The 22756-nt window shown below is 45.7% G+C and overlaps 2 protein-coding genes across 2 annotated transcripts in view; one reads left to right on the plus strand and one right to left on the minus strand.

Moving 5' to 3' along the window:
- LOC140188978 (uncharacterized) overlaps window positions 1-22756 on the minus strand; it is a 595826-nt gene that overhangs the window by 480616 nt on the left and 92454 nt on the right. The window lies entirely within an intron of this gene.
- LOC140188979 (uncharacterized) overlaps window positions 1-22756 on the plus strand; it is a 507794-nt gene that overhangs the window by 17590 nt on the left and 467448 nt on the right. The gene's annotated exons all lie outside the window — the stretch shown is intronic.

Genomic DNA, 22756 nt, shown 5'->3' on the forward strand with positions numbered 1-22756 from the left:
TCCATACCCTTGACTGTGTGGCTAGCAATAGCTCAAATACCATCTATAAATTTGCTAATGATATAACCATTGTTTGTAGAATCTCAGGTGGTGATGAGAGGTCCTACAGGCATGAGAAATGCCAGCTAGTGGAGTGATGCCACAGCAACAACCTGGCACTGAATGCCAGAAAGACGAAAGAGCTGATTGTGGATTTCCAGAAGGGTACGACGAACGAACACATACCAATCCTCATAGAGGGATCAGAAGTGGAGTGACTGAGCAGTTTCAAGTTCATGGGTGTCAAGGTCTCGGAGGATCTAACCTGGTTAAAACATATGGATGCATTTATAAAGAAGGCCAGACAGCAACTATACATAATTTGGAATTTAAAATGATTTGGTATGTCAACAAATACACTGAAAAAAGTCTATAGATGTACCATGGGAGTATTCTGACAGGTTGCACCACTGTCTGGTAAGGGTGGGGGGGTGAGGGAGGGGGGGGGAGGTGCTACTGCACAGGACGTAAAGAAGTTGCAGAGGGTTGTAAATTAAGTTGGCTCCATCTTGGGTACTTTCCTACAATGTACCCAGGAGATCTTCAAGGAATGCTGTTTCAGAAAGGCAGCATCCAATATTAAGGACCTCCAGCACTCAAGGTATGCCCCTTTCTAATTAATTCCACCAGGTAGGAGGTATAGAAGCCTGATGGCGCACATTCAGCGTTTCAGGAACAGCTTCCCGTCTGCCATCCGATTCCGAAATGGACTTTGAACCCTTGGACACTAAGTCAGTTTTTTAATATATATTATTTCTGTGCTTTTGTATGATGTTAAGCTAATCAATTTTCCTATACTGTAATTGATTTACTTATTTGTTTAATATTATTATTTTATTTTGTTCTTTTCTTCTTCTATGTCATGTATTGCATTGAACTGCTGCTGCTAAGTTAACAAACTTGATTCTTATTCTGATAATACGGGTAATGACACAATTGTATTGGAGACTTCAATATGTAAGGGGATTGGGAAAATCAGTTTGGTGTTTAATCACAGTAGAGGGAATTTGTTCAATGCCTATGAGTTGGCTTTTTAGAGCAGCTTGTGCTTGAGCCCGCTCAGTGAAAACCTATCTTTAGACTTTGTGTTAATTAATAGCCCTGATATCATAAGGGAGCTTAAAGTGAAGGAACCCTTAGGATGCAGTTATCATAATATGATTGAATTCATACTGCAATTTGAGAGGGTGAAGCATTACTCACATATATCAGTATCCCAATGGAATAAAGGGATTTACAGAGACATGAGAGAGGACCTTGCCCAGGTGGATTGGAGGTTGATAATGGCAGGGATTACAGCGGAGTAGAGCAGATCTCACATTGACAGGAGTACCTATAAAGTAGGATACAAAAGGTTTTTTTTTTGGTTATATAGAGAGTAAAAAGGAGGTGAGGGTTGATATTGAACCAATGTCAAATGATGCTGGTGAGATAGTAATAGGGGACAAAAAATAGAAGATGAACTTAATGAGGACTTCACATCTGTCTTTACTGTAGAAGATACTAACTATGTTCCAGACGCCTGTGAGTGTCAGGGAGCACGACTAAATGCCATTGTTAACAAAATAACAAAAAATTCTCGGCAAACCCAGAGGTTTTAAGGTGGATAAGCCACCAGGACCTGAGGGTCTGCATCTCAGATTCCTGAGAGAGGTTGCTGAAGAGATAACGGTCATGATCTTTCAAGCTTCCCATTTCCTGCCCTGGGCTGTAGTACTCGCCCTATTGACAGCAAATTTCAATTCAGCCAATGTAAACTCATCATCAATGGCATCTCTAACACCTCTTGTTTCTCAAAAATCTTCCTACTGTCCATCAAAATACACTCTCATCTCTTGATGCACTCATCCCCTATACTGTTGAGTCTGTGTATCTTTGTAAACGCATTTCACGGACATGCTGCATTTTATTTGTCTGTTGCAGCCAAATTTCCATTCTCCACTAATACTGGAATCTGTTTTTACCTCCGACACCATTCACTTTCTTCAGCATTCTCCTCAACACTGTCAGGCCAGATTCTCTCCTAAGTGTTCTGTAAAATCTCTTCCAAACTGCCCTGATAGCATTCCTAATAACTCTCATTGCCATTGCTCGTTTCCTCTGAAAAGCCTCAGCAAAGCTTCTTGCATTAACCCACATTTCAACACACGAAATGCCCCACTCCAGTCTCTGATGGCCTCTGAACATTTCTGTGTCCAACAAGGAACACATTTCTTACCAGCTCTCCGGGACACCAAGGAATGGCTCAACGGACAGGTCCACACACTTCAGAAATTACACTCTGATAGTCTTCTTCCATAGTACTGCCGAGAGACGATTGATCAAATGATTTCTCACACTTAATGGAATTTTCCCCGATTTCCTCTGATAAAACACCATTTAGTAACACAGCTGAAATTCTGACAGCGTACTTTGACGCTTAGATTACACAGGATTGGAAAATGATCACTCCCCATACCATTAACCCTTACATTCCAGCTACTGTCCAGCAAGTGGAGCACAGATAAGAGTCAAGTCCAAACAAGAACCCCACCTTTGGCAATATCCACTCTTACCTCTCTTCCATCATTTAAATACGGTAAATCAGACTCTTCCAGAAACTCACCTACTGCCGTCCCATTAGCTTCTGTAGTCTTACTGACACAAAGACCGCGATGTGCATTGAATTCGCCACACACACAAAAAAACAATAAGTTCACAGCATTCTCCCCAACCATTTGACAGATAACTTCCAATCTGGATTATAAAAAGTTCATAATTTTGATCCCATCGCATGGATACAATAATTTAATAATCATGCATTCATTTTTCTTTGGAAAAGGCCGAATTATTTCAAGTAAACCCTTTTTCACAAAGATGCCACTCCCTCCCCCACAGCTATGCGTCTATCATATCTCACATCATCATAACCCGGAATCTTGAACAATACATGTGATTGCAGCAAATTTCTTGTACACAAATAACACCCAAGGGAACACCAAAACAGAGTCTTTAAATTCCTATCATTTGACTAACAGTCTTGTTGCATTCTAATGAAGAACTGTGAGTTGATTGGACATTATCAACGTACAGCACCCTGTGTACAATTACTTTCCCCCACCAGCTCACTCCCTCTACTATCATCCCCCAATCACTCTTCACCACCAACCCCTTCCCGATCAACCTCCACCATCAGTCCATTCCCTCTACAATCATCCTCCAATCACCCTCCACCACTAGACAAATCCCCAATCACTCTCCACCACCAGCCCATTCCCAATCACCCTCCACCAACAGTCCGTTCCCTCTACAATCATCCTCCAATCACCCTCCACCACCAGACAATTCCCCAATCACTCTCCACCACCAGCCCATTCCCAATCACCCTCCACCAACAGTCCATTCCCTCTACAATCATCCTCCAATCACCCTCCACCACTAGACAATTCCCCAATCACTCTCCACCACCAGCCCATTGCTTCTACTATAATTTCCCAATCACTATCTACCACCAGCCTATTCCCAATCACCCTCCACCAATAGACCATTCCTCAACCACTGTCCAATCCCTCTGCTTTCATTTCCCAGTCATTCTCAACCAGCAGCCCACTCTTTCTACCACCAATTCTTAAATCTTCTCTCCAAAGTACTTCATGCACCTGTTCTGCAGGAGTCTCCACTAATCTCAAACACTTTCATGCTGTATCCATCACTATTCTGAATCTATCCGATTTCTTTCCCACCTACACTCTTCCATTAGCCACAGCACACAATACCACAAGAAAATCTATTTTTACGAATCAACACTTCACGACATGCCTCATCTCCCACATTGCCCCCTTTCACATCTCTCCGTGGTCTTCCTCCATCTGAATGCTCGTAAGTGCCTGTTTTAATCCAACATCCACCATATGCAGAGAAATGAATTCTGGTGGATTCAGCAGGAGAAATGGTATTCGTTAGTTTCACCTTCTGAACATCTGAAGCCTTTTGTAAAGCTGGACAACCTAAATGTGCAGCTCTCTGAGCATGCGCACAGATACGGCCTCTTGCATCAGCACCAACGTCACAATCCCCATATTCATGTCCCCCTCCGTATTTTGCACATCGCAATTTCCCCCTGCAAGAAGAACGAACATGTCCCACCCTTGACATTTAAATCAACGCAACGGCGGAGGGTCAACCCGTTTGACAGAATAACGAATGCAGCCTGAATTCATCAGAAAAGCACAACAGAACGGGCAAACACTTTCCCTTCTCTCAAAGTCTGTAATCTCTTAGCCAAAGCTATCTTACCCCCTCTCAGGTTGTCCTACGATGCTCCACACACAAACACACACTCAGGTACAAATGAAAGAACATCCTGAATCTTCGTTTCTCCTACCAATGTACTGACAATTTTACTTCCGTCCAGAGTCTTCATTTTCACCAATGTCTCCTGTTCCCACACATGTAGCCTGCACCTGCTCATTGCTCAGACATACCGCTGACGTTACCAATACCCTTCTGAATAGCAGTAGTTAATCTAACTAGATGAAGATGTTTATCACCACAAGATATGAAAGCAATCATTGTCATGAAATCGACAATATCTTCTACACGAGTCCTTCTTCCCTTACCGGGCGTCCCTCCCCATCTGTCCCGACTCATTTTCCACTTATTTCTTGCCAAATCGATTCCATACTATCACTTAACACCCCATCTGCCGCATCTGACTTTCCCAACATTGGCACCCCTCAGTCACATTTTATATGTTGCAAACCGCCACCCAGCCCCCGCGACTGTCGCCAAAGTGCGAAGCGCCTCCGGACCTGGCAGGGGCTCGCTTTAAACGTGGAATTAAACATATCCCAACTTCGATCGTTCTCTGCAAATTGTTGCAGGTGTCCCTTTCCCTGTCTTCTCCACACAGTCACACAGACGCACTGAGGGAGACGGCACGATTGCTGGGACCGTACGGGAGTTGATATCTTACAGCAACAGCCCCGGTTTAATGTATTCGGAGTGACGGGGTGTGACCCCGAACGGCGCCCTGATACAGACTCGCTGAGGGAATGTTTGGGGAAATAGTTTGAAACGAACTGTCGCCTCTTTTTCTTGGGAAACTCTCACGTTCTGAGCTCACTGCAGACTTGTTCCATAGTCTCAATGAGCAAGAACTGATCATTTCAACACCGTGTTTTGTTTGGTCGTTTTACATTTGAAGCAGGAAACTGTCTCCCCAACGGGGAACTGAACCCCCGTCTCCCACGTGACGGGCGGGGATACTAACCACTGAACTAACGAGGATATACAACGATATGAAATCTGTCACACAGATTTCAGAGTACAGGAGAACTCACAGAGTCACCCTGACGTTTGTTTATTGAGTGTGGATCTGCCGCTTTTTACCCGTCCCCTCCCACTGTGTGACTGGAGGGTCTCAGGATTCTTTCGCGATTCAGTCACTTACTGTTCAAGGACTGGCCAAAGGAAGGGATCCCATCAGCGTGTAGTTTGCAAGGACATTTATAATTAGGATTTGTTTTCCCATTTGCTGATGCGCGAGGCAGGACCCCATCAGTAGCCCTTCGACTCATTCAGGAGTCTGCTTTAACTCAATCTGATTCCCGGAGGAGACTCAACGGGTGTTGTAGAACTCCGAACTGCTGGAGGATGGCGACATTAATTACCGGAATAGGACCTGCAGCAGAGTGAGGAATGATCCGGCAGGAAGCTGCTCCTTGACAGGTCGAGTCACATGGAAACATGGGAGACGCTTCACTACTCGAATCTCATACAACATCATGGAGCGATGGTGGTAGAGACGATGTTTCTACATATGCATATGAATATGTATGTGCGGAGCGATATGGAGAGAGTGACAAAGAGAACATCGCAGATGATCGAAAGCCAAGCGACACACACAAAATGCTGGAGGAACTCAGCAGGTCAGGCAGTATTTATGGAAAGGAGTACAGTCGGCGTTTCGGGCTGAGTACCATCATCAGGACTGAAGAAAAAAAAAATGAGGAATCGGAGTTAGAAGGTGAGAGGAGGGGAGGAAGAAACACAAGGTGATAGGTGAAACCAGTGGGTGGTGGGGTGCAGGGGGTGAAGTAAAGATCTGGAACGTTGATTGGTGAAGGAGGAGGTATTACCAGAAGTTCAAGAAATGGATGTTCCTGCCATCAGGTTGGTGGCAAATGGACAAATATGATGTGTTGCTCCTCCACCCTGAGTGCGGGCTCATCACGACAGTACAGGAGGCCATAGGCTGCCATGTGAGAAATGGAATGAGAAGTTGAATTAAAATGGGTGGCCACTGGGAGCCTTATGCCTTACGTCGCAGGCCAGATGCGACGTAGTAGTAGTAGAAGCCACCGGGAGATCTCGCTTTTTTCTGGTGGACGTCGTGCCGGTGCTCGGCGAAGCGGTCTCCCAATCTGTGTCAGGTCCAACAGATATACAGCAGGCCACACCGGGAGCACTGGATACAGTAGATGACGCCGAAAGACTCACATCTCAAGTGTCTACTTACCTATAAGGACTGCTTGGGACCCAGAATGGTCGTGAGGGAGGATGTGTAGGGGCAGGTGTAGCACTTGTTTCACTTGCAAGGATAAGTGCCAGGCGAGAGATCAGCGGGGAGGGACGAACGCGCACGGGATTCACGAAGGGAGCGACCCTTGCAGAAAGCAGAAAGTAGAGGGGGTTGGGAAGATGTGTTTGGTGGTGGGATCCCGCCGGAGGTGACGGAAGTTAAATATAATTGTGTGCTGGAGGCGGGGGCTGGGGGGAGGTAGGTGAGGAGAAGACGAACCCTCTCCCTGGTGGAGGACGCGAGGATGGAGTGGAGGGGAGGGGCGAAGACGTGAGCAAAATGGAAGAGATTCTGTTGACGGCAGCTTTGATGGTGCAGGAAGGGAAGCTCCTTTCTTTGAATAAAGATAATATCTCCTTTGTTCTTTAACGAAACGCCTCACCCTGAGAGAAGATGTGGCGGAGACGGAGGAATTGAGAGAATGGGATGGCATTTTTACAAGCAATGGGGTGTGAAGAGGTATAGTCCAGGTAGCTGTGAGAGTCTCTGTGTTCAAAATAGATTTCGGTAGGCACGGTGTCTTCAGAGATAGAGACAGAGAGATCGAGAAAAGGGAGGGAGATGCCCGATATGGCAGATAGACTTTTGGGCTGTGTGGAAGTTGGAGGCAAAGCTGATGAAGTGGATGAGCTCCGCATGGGTGTGGAAAACAGAGCACTGCTCTCGGTTATGCAGCGTAGGAAAAAATAGGAGGGATACCAATGTAGGTTGGAAGATAGACTGCTCCACATAGCCGACAAACAGAGAGGCATAGCTGGGACTCATGCCAGTGTCTATGGTTACACCTTTTGTTTGAAAGAAAGGGAGGAATCGAAGGACAAATTATTAAGTAGAGACAAGTTCCGCCTGACGGAGGTGCATGGTGGTATAGGAGATCTGGTTGGGACTGGTATCTAGACGGAAGCGGAGAGATTTGTGGCCTTCTTTCTCGGGGGTGGATGTCTATAGGGACTGGACATCCAGAGTGAAAATAATATGACCGGGGCCCTATGTGGCATGCAAAACGATTAGACTTCAACTGAAAGATCGAGGGCTCAAAATTAAACTAAATCAAAACCACGGGATTAGACCCGGCAATTCCGTTAGTTCCGAGGATGTAGCTCGAGGAAACATACACTTCATGGTCAAAGAGAAGTGGATCTTACGTACTCCTGATAAAAAGATATAATGCACCCCGGGTATTCTCTCTTCTCATTCCTCTATCCGGCTGAATGTGTCGGACAGCACGTACTACAGCTCAAGGATACCTTCAGCTCCTCTGTTATGTCTATTGAATGGTGCCCGAGTAGAACAAGATGGACACTTGCCCTCGCAATCTACGCCGTTGTGATGCTGCACCTAATTATTTACCCGCACGGTGCTTTCTCTCTCTCTCTGTCACACTTTATTCTGTATTCTGTGTTTGTTTTACATTGTTCTCTCTCAATACACTGTGTAATGATTTGATCTCTATGAACAGTGTGAAAGAGAAGCTTTTCGCTGTATCTCGGCACATGACAAAAAGATTAAATCCCACTGAACGTGAAGGGAACGCCGGTCTCCGGACAGCGCAGCATTTTCCGGTGGGCAATACAACGCGCAGCAAAAGCTGCTGGAGCACCTGCGTCCCTGGGTGGGCTCGATCCACCAAGCTTCCGGTTAACAGCCGAACGCGCTCACCGATTGCGCCACAAAGACAAGCCGGGAAAATCTACCATTCCAACGTTAGAAGATGGTGACTGGTAATTGATAGTGTGACCCGGCTTTTCACAATCTGCATGAATGGTTTGCATCAGAAGTTAGCAGACAACGTGAAACAGAAAACGTTCGAACCACAAACTTGTCAGAATTAGAAGGGGAAATAACAATAGATTCCCAGTACATCGCCAAAAACTTCGGCCACGAGTACACACTCCTCAAGGAAAGATATTTTACATGGGATGTAATCACTCTGTCCCGGGACCGATGAGGACACCACCGATCCCGGGGTCAGAGAAACAGGACTGTTCCTGAACTAAACGCTGAAACAGCCGGGAATACTCTGCAGATTAGGAAGCGATTCTGGAGGGAGATACAGAGTTCACGTTTCGGGTCGATGAACTTTCACAGCTCCGAGCTCGCAGTCAGACGGAAGGAGTCTCACGGAGTCTCTGCAGGGTGGCCTGAGCTGGGTGAAGGCACCGATTCCACTCGCTCTCTCCTTTCTGACTCTTTGAACTGTAAACCTTAAATCGAGTTCAAGAACAGTCTTTGTTTAACTTTTAAAATGTGGCAGAGGCGGATGAAGTAAATATTTCTGGAAACATTGTTCTCTGTCTCCGCGTGTTACGCCGAATAACTCTGAGATACAGAGTCGCTGAGGGGAGATTTCACGAAGCTGAACACAAAGTCCCGTCCTCTCGGCCGACTCTCCCTTCCCGGGATCACTGCAGATCGACTGTTTCACATCCCCAAACAACGGATCACTTCAACCCCAAACTCGGATTTAACCTCTTTAACCCTTTTCAATTCGAGTTACAATTACATTTAATATGGAAAGAGCAAAAACATTTCCCTGACGGGGAAATTGACCCCGTCTTCCCAGTGCAGATGGGGATACTAACCACTAAACTAACGAAAATTCAGTGCGAAAGAGCGATCTGATATTGAGATTTCCGAGGAGAGGATACTTCATTGAGTCACCCAATGTTTGTTCGCTGACTGTGGCACTGGCGCATTTCACAGACGCGCTTTTTACTGTGCGACGGGAGAGTCCTCGGAATCGTTTCCGATTCAGCTGTTCATTGCATAAAGTTTCCATTCCGGCATGATTGTGTTTTGGGAAAGGGAACATTCATCAACAGGATTTTACTGATGCAGGAAACTATTTTTCCAGATTTTCCACTTTGTCCACACTGGAAAGTCTGGCTCTATTTCTACTCCGTAGATATAGGTAGGCACTGATGTCCGCAGTATCAGTACTGAGGACTAAATAGATATGGACAAGGGAGGTGCAGCGGCTCTTGTAGGAGAGCTTTAAATCTGTAGACAGGACTGTATTCAGGGATTCATCTTAGAGTCTCAATGGGTTACGCCGCAGCTGTCATTGACATCATTAAAACCTGTGTGGATGAGTGTGTGCCTACGAAACTATATTGTACACAGCAGAACCAAAAGTCTCAAATAAACCAGAAATACTCATCTCCGACAGTTGCACACATGTAATTTAAAATCTTTCTTCATTTCTCCTTCCATTATTCAACTGGAAGCCGGTGGATTCCCAAGTATCTGCGCATAATGTGACAGGTCACGGTGTTAAAACGCACTGATAAGTGATGAATACAGCAGAAGATGGTTTCGATCCATCGACCTGGAGGTTATGGGTTCCGCGGATCCGCTGAGACACTGTGCTTCACAGAGTAACTGGAATTGCTGTGCAATGAATGTTGCGCAATGTTATTTGAGTTTCCCCACGGATACAGCAAGAGCCCGTTCTTAACTCTCCCACATGTTACAGGCTTATCCCGTACTTCAATGAGGGAAATGAAGGCTGAGCGTAGAGTAAGTTCTTCATCTGTTTTCCGCTCATTTATAAAACATTCTGTGGAGATGCCGGGGATTGAACCTAGGACTTCATACATGCGAAGCATGCGCTTTCCCACTGAGCTACATCCCCGATGTCGAATTTATGATGAAATCTTCAATCTGATCCCGCAGATCATAAGGTACAGGAGCAGAATTAGGTTATGTGGCTCATCGAGTCTGCATCACCATTTCATCATGGCTGATCTATGTTTCCCCTCTTCAGTCCCAGTCCCCCGCCTTCTCTCATAGGCTTTGATGCCTTGTCCAGCCAAGAGAATATCTCGCTCTGCCTTCAATACCCCCAACGACCTCGTATCCGCCGATGTTTGCGTCTGCATCTCTGCTTGAAATAGACGCCTCTCTCTCTTGAGACTGCGACCTCTTATCCTTAACTCCACCACCGTAGGGAATATCTTTTCCCATATCTACTCTGTCCAGGCCTTTCAACATTCGAAAGGTTTCAATAAGATCCCACCTAATCCTTCTAAATTCCATTGAGTACAGACCCAGAGCTATCAAATGTTCCTCATATGATAACCCTTTCATTTCCGTGGTCATCCTTGTGAACCTCCTCTCCATCATCTCCAATACCAGCACATCTTTTCTGAGATGAGCAGCCCAAGACTTTTCAAAATACTTTTCCTTAAAGAAACCATACTTACTTTGTCTGATCTTGTCCTGTGTCACCAAGTACTCCATAACCTCATCCTTAATAGTAAAACTGAGTAGCAAATCGCAAAGGCTGGACGTTGAAAGATAGAAAACAGAAGATGGAGCGGGTGATTCTGCCTTTCGAGTCTGCTCGGCCATTCATTGTAGTGGACAGGATTCGAATCTTCCCGGAGTCAACCCAATGGATTTCCAGTCCAATACCTGAGCCACTCGGCTACGATTACCATGTTCTCCACATGCGACAGGGTCAGCAGAGATCCGGAGTCAGAGAAACAGAGTTGATCCTGAACTAAAAGCGGAAACTGCTGGATATACTCAGCAGATACGTCAGCATCTGTGAAGAGAGAAACAGAGTTCATATTTAGCTCAGTGACCTTCCACCCTGAACTCCATGCGGGCACTTTAGTGGCGAGAGACTCAATTACAGCGGCACAGGGTTTCTTCACATCGCGACCACAAACCCCAAGATCGCCAGGTGGGCCTCAGCGTCAGAGACAATGGAGCCTGCCGTTTCCCTGCTGTCCTGGAGAAGGCGGAGTGGGGCTTGCTTCCTGAGCTACTGATCTACGTGAGCTGAGGGGGCTCTCAATCACTGAGCTCCAGGACGCTGGCCCGGCGCCCTGGCACTGATCGACATGGAAAGTCTGCAGGTAGCAGGACCGGCGCCCGGACTTGTCCTCCTTTCTGATCCATCCGACAACCTGACTGGGTCGCTTCCGAGGGCCGTCACCAGATAACAATTTTGGTGTGGAATAGACTCACATCCAATGGAAAACGAGTGAGGACGGCGGGTTCTGTGCTCCCAGCATTCCAAAATCTGATGAAAGCCAGATATAAGCAATTAATAGTGGGCAATAGGAACACGGAGAGCACGTTCAAAGTCCAAAGTAGTATCATTATCTAATTACGTACATGTCAACATCGACTACTCTGGCATTCATGTACCTGCTGGCTTTCAGAGTAGATCTGAACAATACAACAGCATCAATGAACAAAAAGCTACACATTAAAACTATTAATTAATGGCCTTAAAGTTCTCCGCTTCCATCTGGATACCAGACCCAACCAGCTCTCCTCTGCCACTACGCATCTCCGTCTGGAGGAACTCAATAATTTCTCCTTCGACTCCTCCCATTTCCTTCAAACAAAAGGTGTAGCCATAAACACTGGCAGGGGTCGCAAATATGCCTGTCTGTTTGTCGGCTTCCAGGAGCAGTCTATCTTCCAGCCTACGTTGGTATCGCTCCATAATTTTTCCTCCGCTACATAACCGACAGCAGTGCTGCAGTTTTCTGCACCCATGCGGAGCTCATCCACTTCATCAGTTTTGCCTCCAACTTCCACCCTGCACAACAATTTACCTGGCCCTTATCCGACACCTCCCTCCTTTTTTTTATATCTTTGTCTCTATCTCTGAAGGCAGCTTGTCTACTGATATATCTACTTTGAACACGGAGACTCTCACAGCTATCTGGACTATACCGCTTCCCACCCCGTTACTTGTGAAATGCCATCCTCTTCTCTCAATTCCTCCGTCTCCGCCGCGTCTGCTTTCAGGATAAGACGTTTCATTCAAGAAAAAAGGAGATATCATCTTTTTTTTCAAAGAAAGGGTCCTCCCTTCCTCCACCACCAAAGCTGCCCTCAACGGATTATCTTCCGTTTTGTTCACGTCTGCCCTCATTTCATCCTCGCGCCCTCCATCAGGGAGAGGGTTCGTCCTGTCCTCACCTACCTCCCCCCAGCCTCTGCCTCCAGCACACAATTCTATGTAACTTTCGCCATCTCTGGTTGGATCCCCCCACCAAACACATCTCCCCCCTCTACGTCCTACTTTCTGCAGGGATCGCTCCCTATCTGAATCCCATGTGCGTTCATCCCTCCCACTGGCACTTCTCCTTGCAAGTGAAGCAAGTGCTACACCTGTCCCTACACCTCCTGCCTCACTACCATTCAGAGTCCCAAACAATCCTTTCAGGTAAGGCGACACTTCACCTCTGAGTATTTGAAGGTCATCTACTGCATTGAGTGCTCCCGGTGTGGCCTCCTATATATCGCTGACACCTGACACAGATTGGGAGACCACTTCACCGAGAACCTACACTCCGTCCAACAGAATAAGTGACATACCCCTCTGGCCGCCATTTTAATTTCACTTCCCATTCCAATTCCGACATGGCAGCCCTTGGCCTCCTGTATTGTCGCCATGAAGCTACACTGAGGGTGGAGGAGCAACACGTTATATTCGTCTGGGAAGCCTCCAACCTGATCGCATGAATATAGATTTCTCCAACTTCTGGTTATGGCACCTCCTTCACCAAGCCCCGGTCTCGTTTCCCTCTCTGACCTTATCTCCTTACCCGCCAATCACCTCCCCCTTTCATTCTTCCATGGCCTTCTGTCCTCTCGTATTAGATTCCCTGTTCTCCAGCCCAGGATCTCTTTCACAAATCAAGGTTTCAAGTCTTTAATTCACCAGCTCCCTCCCCCGGCGGTTTCACCCATCACCTTGTGTTTATTTCTCCCGTCCCCTCACCGTCTGAATTTAATTACTCGTCGATTGTTTCTCCTGTCCGGATGAAGGGACTCGGTCCGAACCGTCGACTGTATTTTTCCCAAGATGCTGCCTGGCCTGCTGAGTTCCCCCAACATTTTCTGTGTTGCTTGGATTTCCATCATCTGTAGATTTTCTCCTTGTGCCTCTATCGATGTCGCTCCACAAGAACATATTCATGAGCCTATCTAAAAACATCGTACACCCTTCCGTCTCTGAATCTGGCAGCCCGTTCCAAGCACCCACGCCACTCTGTCTAAAAACGTGAGCCACACATCTTCATTAAACTCTCTCCCACTCGACCTTCAATTCATTCCCGGTAGAATTTCAAATCCATACCCTGGGAATCTAATTCTGACTATCTGCCCAATCTATGTATCTCATAAATTTCTACTTCATAATTCGGTCAAGTTTCCTCTTAGGCTCTGACATTCCAGTGAAGGCAAACAAGTTCAATCATTTTAATCAGGCAGCATCGGGGAAACGCTTTGCAAATCCTGCCAATCCTTCCTGTGAAATGCCATTCTTGCAGAATCTGGAATAGAGTCAAGACAGGATTGAACAGGAAACTCTTGAGGGACGTTAATTCCATCTCTGATCCACGACACAGTGAATGATAATTAATGAATCCATCTTACACTCACAACATGAATTAGCGTGAGTCGATCACTTGGCCCTTGGGAGTTCTGCGTAGATCGTGTCAATGTAAGAAGATTATTTGTTGTGTAGTCTAAAATGGTACAGCGTGCCATAGCTGGAAATCGAAGCCGGGTCAACTGCTTGGAAGGCAGCTCTGCTCACCAGTAACAACCATCGCTCAATGACGTTGCAGAAGATTGGAGGAGTAAGGCGTCTCCCATAGTTGCGTGTGACTCGATCAGTCCCCAGGCAGCTTTCTGTCGGATCATTTCTGCTGCAGATCCTATTCCGGTAAATTAGTGTCGCCATCTCCCAACAGACCGGAGTTATACAATCCACGGCGAGCATACTCCAGGAGTCAGACTGTGTTAGGATCGAGCCCTGAACGGGTCGAAGAGCTAATAATGGGGTCCCGCCTCGCGCAACACCAAATGGATAAAGAAATTCTGATTATAATTGTCCTTTCAAACCTCTAAGGATGTCGGATGGATCAGGAAGATGGAGGGGAGTGAACCAGTCCGAATATTGACACAGCCATCGGACAGACTCCCCCATCGCCGTCACTGCTTGGGCGAGTGGTCAGAATTCTGCAGCCCCGTCACTGAGAGCCCAGTGGGAGATCTTTCATCCCACGTAGAGCAGCGACCCAGGAAGGCGGCCCAGCACGTCCTTCTCCATGACAGCCGGGAGACGGCAAACACCGTTGTCCCTGCTGCTGAGACCCACATGGAGATCTGGGGGCGAGGGGAGGGGGTGTTGTGTTCACAGAATGAAGAAAACCTGTCCCGCTCTATTTGAATTTCCCTTCGCCCAAATGCCCGCATGGAATTCAGCTAAACGTGAATATTGTTTCACCTTCCACAGATGCTAATGGTTCTGCTGCCTATTTGCAGCAGTTTTCGCTTTTAGTTCAAGGGCAAGTCTGTTTCTTTGAATCTGGGATCACGACTGCCCCTGTCGCGTGTGGAGAACGCTGTAGTTGTGGCCGAGAGGTTATGACGATAGACGATAAATTCATTGTGTTTTCCCCGCGCAGGTTCGAATCCTGTAGACTACGTGTCTCCAACTTTTTACCTTTATATTCTCTGTGACTCCCTGATCCATTTCACGAATGCGGGTTTTAAAAAAAATCGCTCCAAAAACCAGTCTCTGGTCTCCGCATTTAAACCCGGGGAGAACCGATTTACTGCATTCCATTTCCTTTCGAGATTTCTCTGTGGCACAAAGGGTGAACATAGAACAGAGAACAGAGAAGTCTACACCACATTATAGGTTCTTCGGCCCACAACGATATGCCGACCATGTAACTTACTCTAGGAACTACCTAGAATATCCCTTGCGCATCGCCGTCTATTTCTCTCAGCTTCATGTGCCTATCTAAGAGGCTTTTAAAAGCCCCTATTGTATCCGCTTTCACCACGCCACCAGCAGTGCATTCCACGCACCCACCACTCTCTGTTTGAAACACTTACCCCTGACATCCCCTCGGTACCTATTTCCAAGCACCATATAACTATGTCCCTTCGTGTTAGTAATTTCAGTCATGGGAAATAGCCTCTCGCTATCCACATGATCAATGACCCTCATCATCTTATACACCTCTGTGAGGCCACCTCTCACCATCCGTCGCTCCAAGGAGAACAGGTCATGTTCACTCAACCTATTCTCATAAGGGACCCCCTCCAGTGCAGGCAACACCCTTGTAAATCTCCTCTGCATTCTCTCCATGGTATACACGTTCTTCCTGGAATGAGCTGACCGGAACTGAACATAGTACTCCAATTCAGTTCTGATCAAGGTCTTATATAGCTGCAGAATTACTTCAGTGCTTTTGAATGCAACCCCAAGTTTCAGGAATGGCAACAGACCATAAACCTTCTTAACTGCACTGTCAACCTGCGCAGCAGCTTTGACTGTCCTATGGATACGGACCTCGAGTTGTCTCAGATTCTCCATACTGCCAAAAGAGTTACCATTAGTCTTAAAATTTCACCTACCAAAATGACCCACTTCACACTTATACGGGTTAGAAACATAGAAACATAGAAAATAGGTGCAGGAGAAGGCCATTTGGCCCTTCGAGCCTGCACCACCATTCAGTATGATCACGGCTTATTATCCAACTCAGAACCCTGTACCAGCCTTCTTTGCATATCCCCTGATCCCTTTAGCCACAACGGCCACATCTAACTCCCTCTTAAATATAGCCAATGAACTGGCCTCAACTGTTTCCTGTGGCAGAGAATTCCACAGATTCACCACTCTCTGTGTGAAGAAGTCTTTCCTCATCTCGGTCCGAAAAGGCTTCCCGTTTATCCTCAAACTGTGACCCCTCGTTCTGGACTTACCCAACATCGGGAACAATCTTCCTGCATCTAGCCTGTCCAATCCCTTTAGGATTTTACACGTTTCAAAAAGATCCCTCCTCAATCTTCTAAATTCCAGAGAGTATAAGCCTAGTCGATCCAGTCTTTCATCATATGAAAGTCCTGTCATCTCAGGAATCAATCTGTTGAACCTTCGATGTACTCCCTCTATGGCAAGAAAGTCGTTCCACAGATTAGGGGGCCAACACTGCACACAATACTCCAGGTGTGGTCTCACCAAGGCCTTGTACAACTGCAGTAGCACCTCCTTGCTCCTGTACTCGAATCCTCTTGCCATGAATGCCAGCATACCATTCGCATTTTTCACCGCCTGCTGTACCTGTATGCCCACTTTCAATGACTGGTGTGTAATGACACGCAGGTCTCGTTACACCTCCCCTTTTCCTAATCGGCTACCATTCAGATAATAATCTGTTTTCCTGTTTTTGCCACCAAAGTGGATAACCTCATATTTATCGACATTAAATTGCATCTGCCATGAATTTGCCCTCTCACCCAACATATCCAATCACCCTGCATCCTTTTAGCATCCTCCTCACAGCTAACACTGCCGCCCAGCTTCGTGTCATCCGCAAGCTTGGAGGTGGTGCATTTAATTCCCTCGTCTAAGTCATTAATATATATTGTAAACAAAAGGGTCCCAGCACTGACCCTTGCGGTACCCCACTAGTCACCGCCTGCCATTCTGAAAAGGTCCCGTTTATTCCCACTCTTTGCTTCCTGTTTGCCAGCCAATTCTCTATCCACATCAATACCTTACCCCCAATACCGTGTGCTTTAAATTTGCACACTAATCTCCTGTGTGGGACCTTGTCAAAAGCCTTTTGAAAATCCAAATGTACCACATCCACTGATTCTCCCCTATCCACTCTACTAGTTACATCCTCAAAAAATTCTATGAGATTCGTCAGACATGATTTTCCTTTCACAAATCCATGCTGACTTTGTCCGATCATTTCACCGCTTTCCAAATGTGCTGTTATCACATCCTTGATAACTGACTCCAGCATTTTCCCCACCACCGATGTTAGGCTAACCGGTCTATAATTCCCCGGTTTCTCTCTCCCTCCTTTTTTAAAAAGCGGCGTTACATTAGCCACCCTCCAATCCTCAGGAACTACTCCAGAATCTAAAGTGTTTTGAAAAATTATCACTAATGCATTCACTGTTTCTTGGGCTTTTTCCTTAAGCACTCTGGGATACAGACCATCTGGCCCTGGAGATTTATCTGTCTTTAATCCCTTCAATTTACCTAACACCACTTCCCCACTAACATGTATTTCCCTCAGTTCCTTCATCTCACTAGGCCCTCTGTCCCCTACTATTTCCGGAAGATTATTTATGTCGTCCTTAGTGAAGACAGAACCAAAGTAGTTACTCAATTGGTCTGCCATGTCCTTGTTCCCCATAATCAATTCACCTGTTTCTGTCTGTAGGAGACCTACATTTGTCTCAGCCAATCTTTTTCTTTTCACATATCTATAAAAGCTTTTACAGTCAGTTTTTATGTTCCCTGCCAGTTTTCACTCATAATCTGTTTTCCCTTTCCTAATTAAGCCCGTTGTCCTCCTCTGCTGGACTCTGAATTTCTCCCAGTCCTCAGAGGAGCCGCTTTTTCTGGCTAAGTTGTATACTTCTTCTTTGGAATTGATACTATCCCTAATTTCCCTTGTCAGCCACGGGTGCAATACCTTCACTGATTTATTCTTTTGCCAAACTGGGATGAATAATTGTTGTAGTTCATCCATGTGATTTTTAAATGCTTGCCATTGCATATCCACCGTCAACCTTTTACGTATCATTTGCCAGTCTATCTTAGCTAATTCACGTCTTGTACCTTCAAAGTTACCCTTATTTAAGTTCAGAACCTTTGTTTCTGAATTAACTATGTCACTCTCCATCTTAATGAAGAATTCCACCATATTATGGTCACTCTTCCCCAAGGGGCGTCTCACGACAAGATTGCTAATTAACCCTTCCTCATTGTTCAATACCCAGTCTAGAATAGCCTGCTCTCCAGTTAGTTCCTCGACATGTTGGTTCAAAAAAACATCCCGCATACATTCCAAGAAATCCTCTTCCTCAGCACCCTTACTAATTTGGTTCACCCAATCTACATGTAGATTGAAGTCACCCATTATAACTGCTGTTCCTTTATTGCACGCATTTCTAATTTCCTGTTTAATGCCATCCCCAACCTCACTACTACAATTAGGTGGCCTGTACACAACTTCCACCAGTGTTTTCTGCCCCTTAGTGTTATGCAGCTCTACCCATATCGATTCCACATCCTCCTGGCTAATGTCCTTCCTTTCGATTGTGTTAATCTCCTCTCTAACAAGCAATGCTACCCTACCTCCTTTACTTTCATGTCTATCCCTCCTGAATATTGAATATCCCTGAATGTTGAGCTCCCATCATTGGTCACCCTGGAGTCATGTCTCTGTGATCCCAACTATATCATATTCATTAATAACAATCTGCACTTTTAATTCATCCACCTTGTTACGAATGCTCGTTGCTTTGACACACAAAGCCTTCAGGCTTGTTTTTACAACACTCCTAGCCCTTATACAATTATGTTGAAAAGTGGCCCTTTTTGATTTTGATGGTTGAAGTCCATCTGCACTTCTCAGCCCAGTTTTGCTTCCTACCGATGTTCCGCTGTAACCTCCGATAACCGTCCAGACTATCCGCAACACCCCCAACCTTTGAGTTATCAGCAAACTTACTAACCCACACTTTTACTTCTTTATCCAGGTCATTTATAACAATCACAAAGGGGAGTGGTCCCTGAGCAGATCGCTGCAGAGCATCACTGGTGACAGACCTCCATGCAGAAACATCTTGTCACGTACCCCGTGACGGGTTAAAGAACCAGCAGAAATAGAGAACACTTTGGAGTCCGGTATTGTTATTATCTAATGATATTTATTATTAACTACGCAATACAGTAATATAAATGCAGATATGTCAAACAGGTTAGCAAATGATTATATAGAAGTAAGTGTGGAATATATATGAAAACCAAGATTTTCAAGTCTAGGGATAAATAGATAGTCTTACGATGATGAGTAAAGTTTAGTTCAGTTGTTGGTATTGAGTTGAGTAGTGATGGAGAGAGAGAGAGCGAGAGATTTGAGTCTTCAGGTGAGCTGTCTCCGTCGATCTTCCCGTTATCCTCCAAATTCCTTTAAAAGTCACCGACTGTGACCACAACAAAGGTGGCCGTTCTTCTGTGGTGGATCTATCAACCCAGGCGAGGATTGGACACACAAGCAACTCCCCACCGGTCACGCCCTGTTCACACTGTGAGAGTCACTAATCGATCCACCTGATCGATCCTCCAAAACCCACTTTTTCTGTGGGCACAACAAGGCTCATTCAGTGTCCACAATCATGTGCCTTAGGTCTATCATCTGACCTTCTATTTATCTCCCCGTGCCGAGTACCAACTGTCTCTCAGATCTGCTCCTCCCTTCTCTCTCTGTGCAAGAATGTACAAGCAGGCCATGTCCTTGCAGATATTCTGCCTTTACTTTGTCAGTTGCAGCCAAACTTCCATTCTCCACTAATACTGGAATCTGGTTATAACCTCTGAAACCATTCATTTTGTTCAGCATTCTTCACACCACTGCCAGGCCTGTTTCCTTCCCAATTGTTCAGTAAAATCCATTCCAAACTGCCCTGATAACATTCCTAAGAACTCTCCTTGCTATTGCTCTTCCCCTCTGAAATGCTTCAGGGAAGTTTATTGCATTGACCTATATTTCTAAACACGAAATATCCCTCTCTAGTCTCTGATGGCCTCTGATCATTCCTGTGTCTAACAACGAACATGTTTCTTACCAGCTCTCCTGGACATCTGCTTGACGGGCAGGTCCTCACAATCCAGAAATTACACTCTGTTGGTCTTCTTCCATGGTACTGCCTAGAAACAATTGATCAAATGATTTATCACACCCAAAACAATTTCCCCCTGTTTCCACTCTTAAAACAAGTTTTAGTACCACAACTCAAATTTTGACAGCGTACTTTGACCCTTACAGTACACAGGACTGGAAAATGATCACTCCCCATACCATCAGCCCTTACATCCCAGCTACTGTACAGCTGGTGGAGCATAGATAAGAGTCAAGTCCAGACAAGAACCCCACCTTTGGCAATATCCACTCTTACCTCTCTTCCATTATTTAAATAGACTAAATCAGACCCTTCCAGAAACTCATTTATGCAGTCACATTATCTTCTGTTGTTTCACTGCCAAAAAAGACCAGTATGTGCATTAAAGTCACCACAAAAATAATTTTACCGGAATAAGTTCACAGCATTCTCCCCAACCCTTCCACAGACAGCTCCCGGCCTGGATTATAAAAGTTCATAATTTTGTTTCGATCATTGGACATCATAATTCAATAATTATGCATCATTATTCTTTGCAGAAGGCATAATTCTTTACAATAAAACTTTCTTCAGTAAGGTAGTACCCCTCCACCACTGCTCTGTGCTTATCCCACCAATTCATAACCCGGAATATTAAACAATAAATGTGATTGCAACAAGTTTCTTGTACACAGATAACACCCACGGGAACACCAAAACAGATTATTTAAATTCCTATCCGTTGACTAAGAGACTTCATGCATTTCAATGAAAAACTGTAGGTTATTGGAAAATATCAATGTGAATCACCCTGTGTACAATTACCTTCCGCCACCAGCCCATTCACTCTACTATCATTTCCCAATCACTTTCCAACACCAGCCCCATCCCTGTACTATCATTTCTCAATCACTATCCACCACCAGTCCCTTCCCAATCCTTCTTCATCAACAGTACAACCCCTATACTATCATTTCCCAATCACTATCTACCACCAGCCTCTTCCCAACCACTATCCACCACCAGACCTTTCCCAATCATCCTCTTACAGACCATTCCCCAATCACTCTGAACAGGGAATTTCCCTCCACTATCATTCCCTGAATCTACTCTCTAAAGTACGTCATGCACCTGTTCTGCAGTAATCCCCACTAATCGGAAATATCTTCATGCTGTATCCATCAATATTCTGAATCTACCCGATTTCTTTCCCACATACACTGCTCCATTAATCACAGCACATAGAGCTAAAAGAAAATCTATAATTTTAAAAAATACAACATCTCACTAGATGTCACGTCTTCCACACACCCCGCCTGCACAGCTTCACTCCATGGTCTTCCTCCGTCTGAATCCCTGTAGTTGTCTGTTTTAACCCAACATCCATCAGATGTGGACGAATCGCAGCTTCAGCATGAGAAATGGTGTTCGCTATTTTCACCTTCTGAACTTCTTGAGCCTTCTGTAAAACTGGGCAACATAAATGAGCCGCTCTCTGAGCAGGCGGACGGTTGCAGCATCTTGCCCCAGCAGCACGTCACAAGCCCCATATTCATGTTCACCTCCGCATTTCGCAGATCGTTATTTCCCGCTACTAGAAGCAGAATCATTTCCCACCCTTTGACATTGAAAATCCCGCCACGGTGGAGGGCCATACTGTCTGACAGAACAACTAATGCAGCCTAATTATAACTGTAACGGTAGCCATTCATCAGAAAAGCGCAAGAGAACAGGAAAACACTTCCCCTTCTCTCCAAGTCTGTAATCTCTTAGCCAAAGCTACCATACCCTCTCTCAAGTTGTCCCACTATCCTCCACACACACACAGAGGTACTAATGAAATAACACCCCGAACCTTCATTTCTCGCACAATGTACTAACAATTTTACTTCCGTCCAGAGTCTTCATTTTCAGTATTTTCTCCTGTTGTTTTAAATCAGCACATGTAGCCTACACCCGAATTTTGCTCAGACACATTCCTGACGTTATCAATATCCTTCTGAATGCCCTTAGTTAATCTACCGGGATGAAGGTGTTTATCACAATAAGGTATGAAAGATGTGAAATCCACAGCATCTTCTACCCCAGTCTTTCTGCCTCCTCGTCTAAACCCGTTCCTTTCGAATCATTTTCATTTTATTTCTTGACAAAATCCATTCCATACTATCACTTAATTCCCCATCTGAATTTCCCATCATCGGCTCCGCTCAGTCACATTACAGGTGGTGGAAACCGCCAGCAGCAGTCACTGTCGCCCCGACACTCTCCGGTTGTCTCTCCCTCCCCCCGCGACCGTTCGCCATCCAGAACCCAGTTCCGATTGTCGGGCCGAGGAGTCCCCCGGATCTCTCCAGTCCACCTCCTCAGTTTACCGCTTCGGGCCCGGGTACTTTAAAGCCGCTGCTGCCAGTGGATGAAGGAATGGGACTGCGCATGTCTTCAGCTGTACACTGTCAATCAGGTACAGGGGCGGAGCTT

Source organism: Mobula birostris, chromosome 28 (assembly GCF_030028105.1).
Source record: "Mobula birostris isolate sMobBir1 chromosome 28, sMobBir1.hap1, whole genome shotgun sequence".
In the NCBI taxonomy this organism is placed as follows: Eukaryota; Metazoa; Chordata; class Chondrichthyes; order Myliobatiformes; family Myliobatidae; genus Mobula; species Mobula birostris.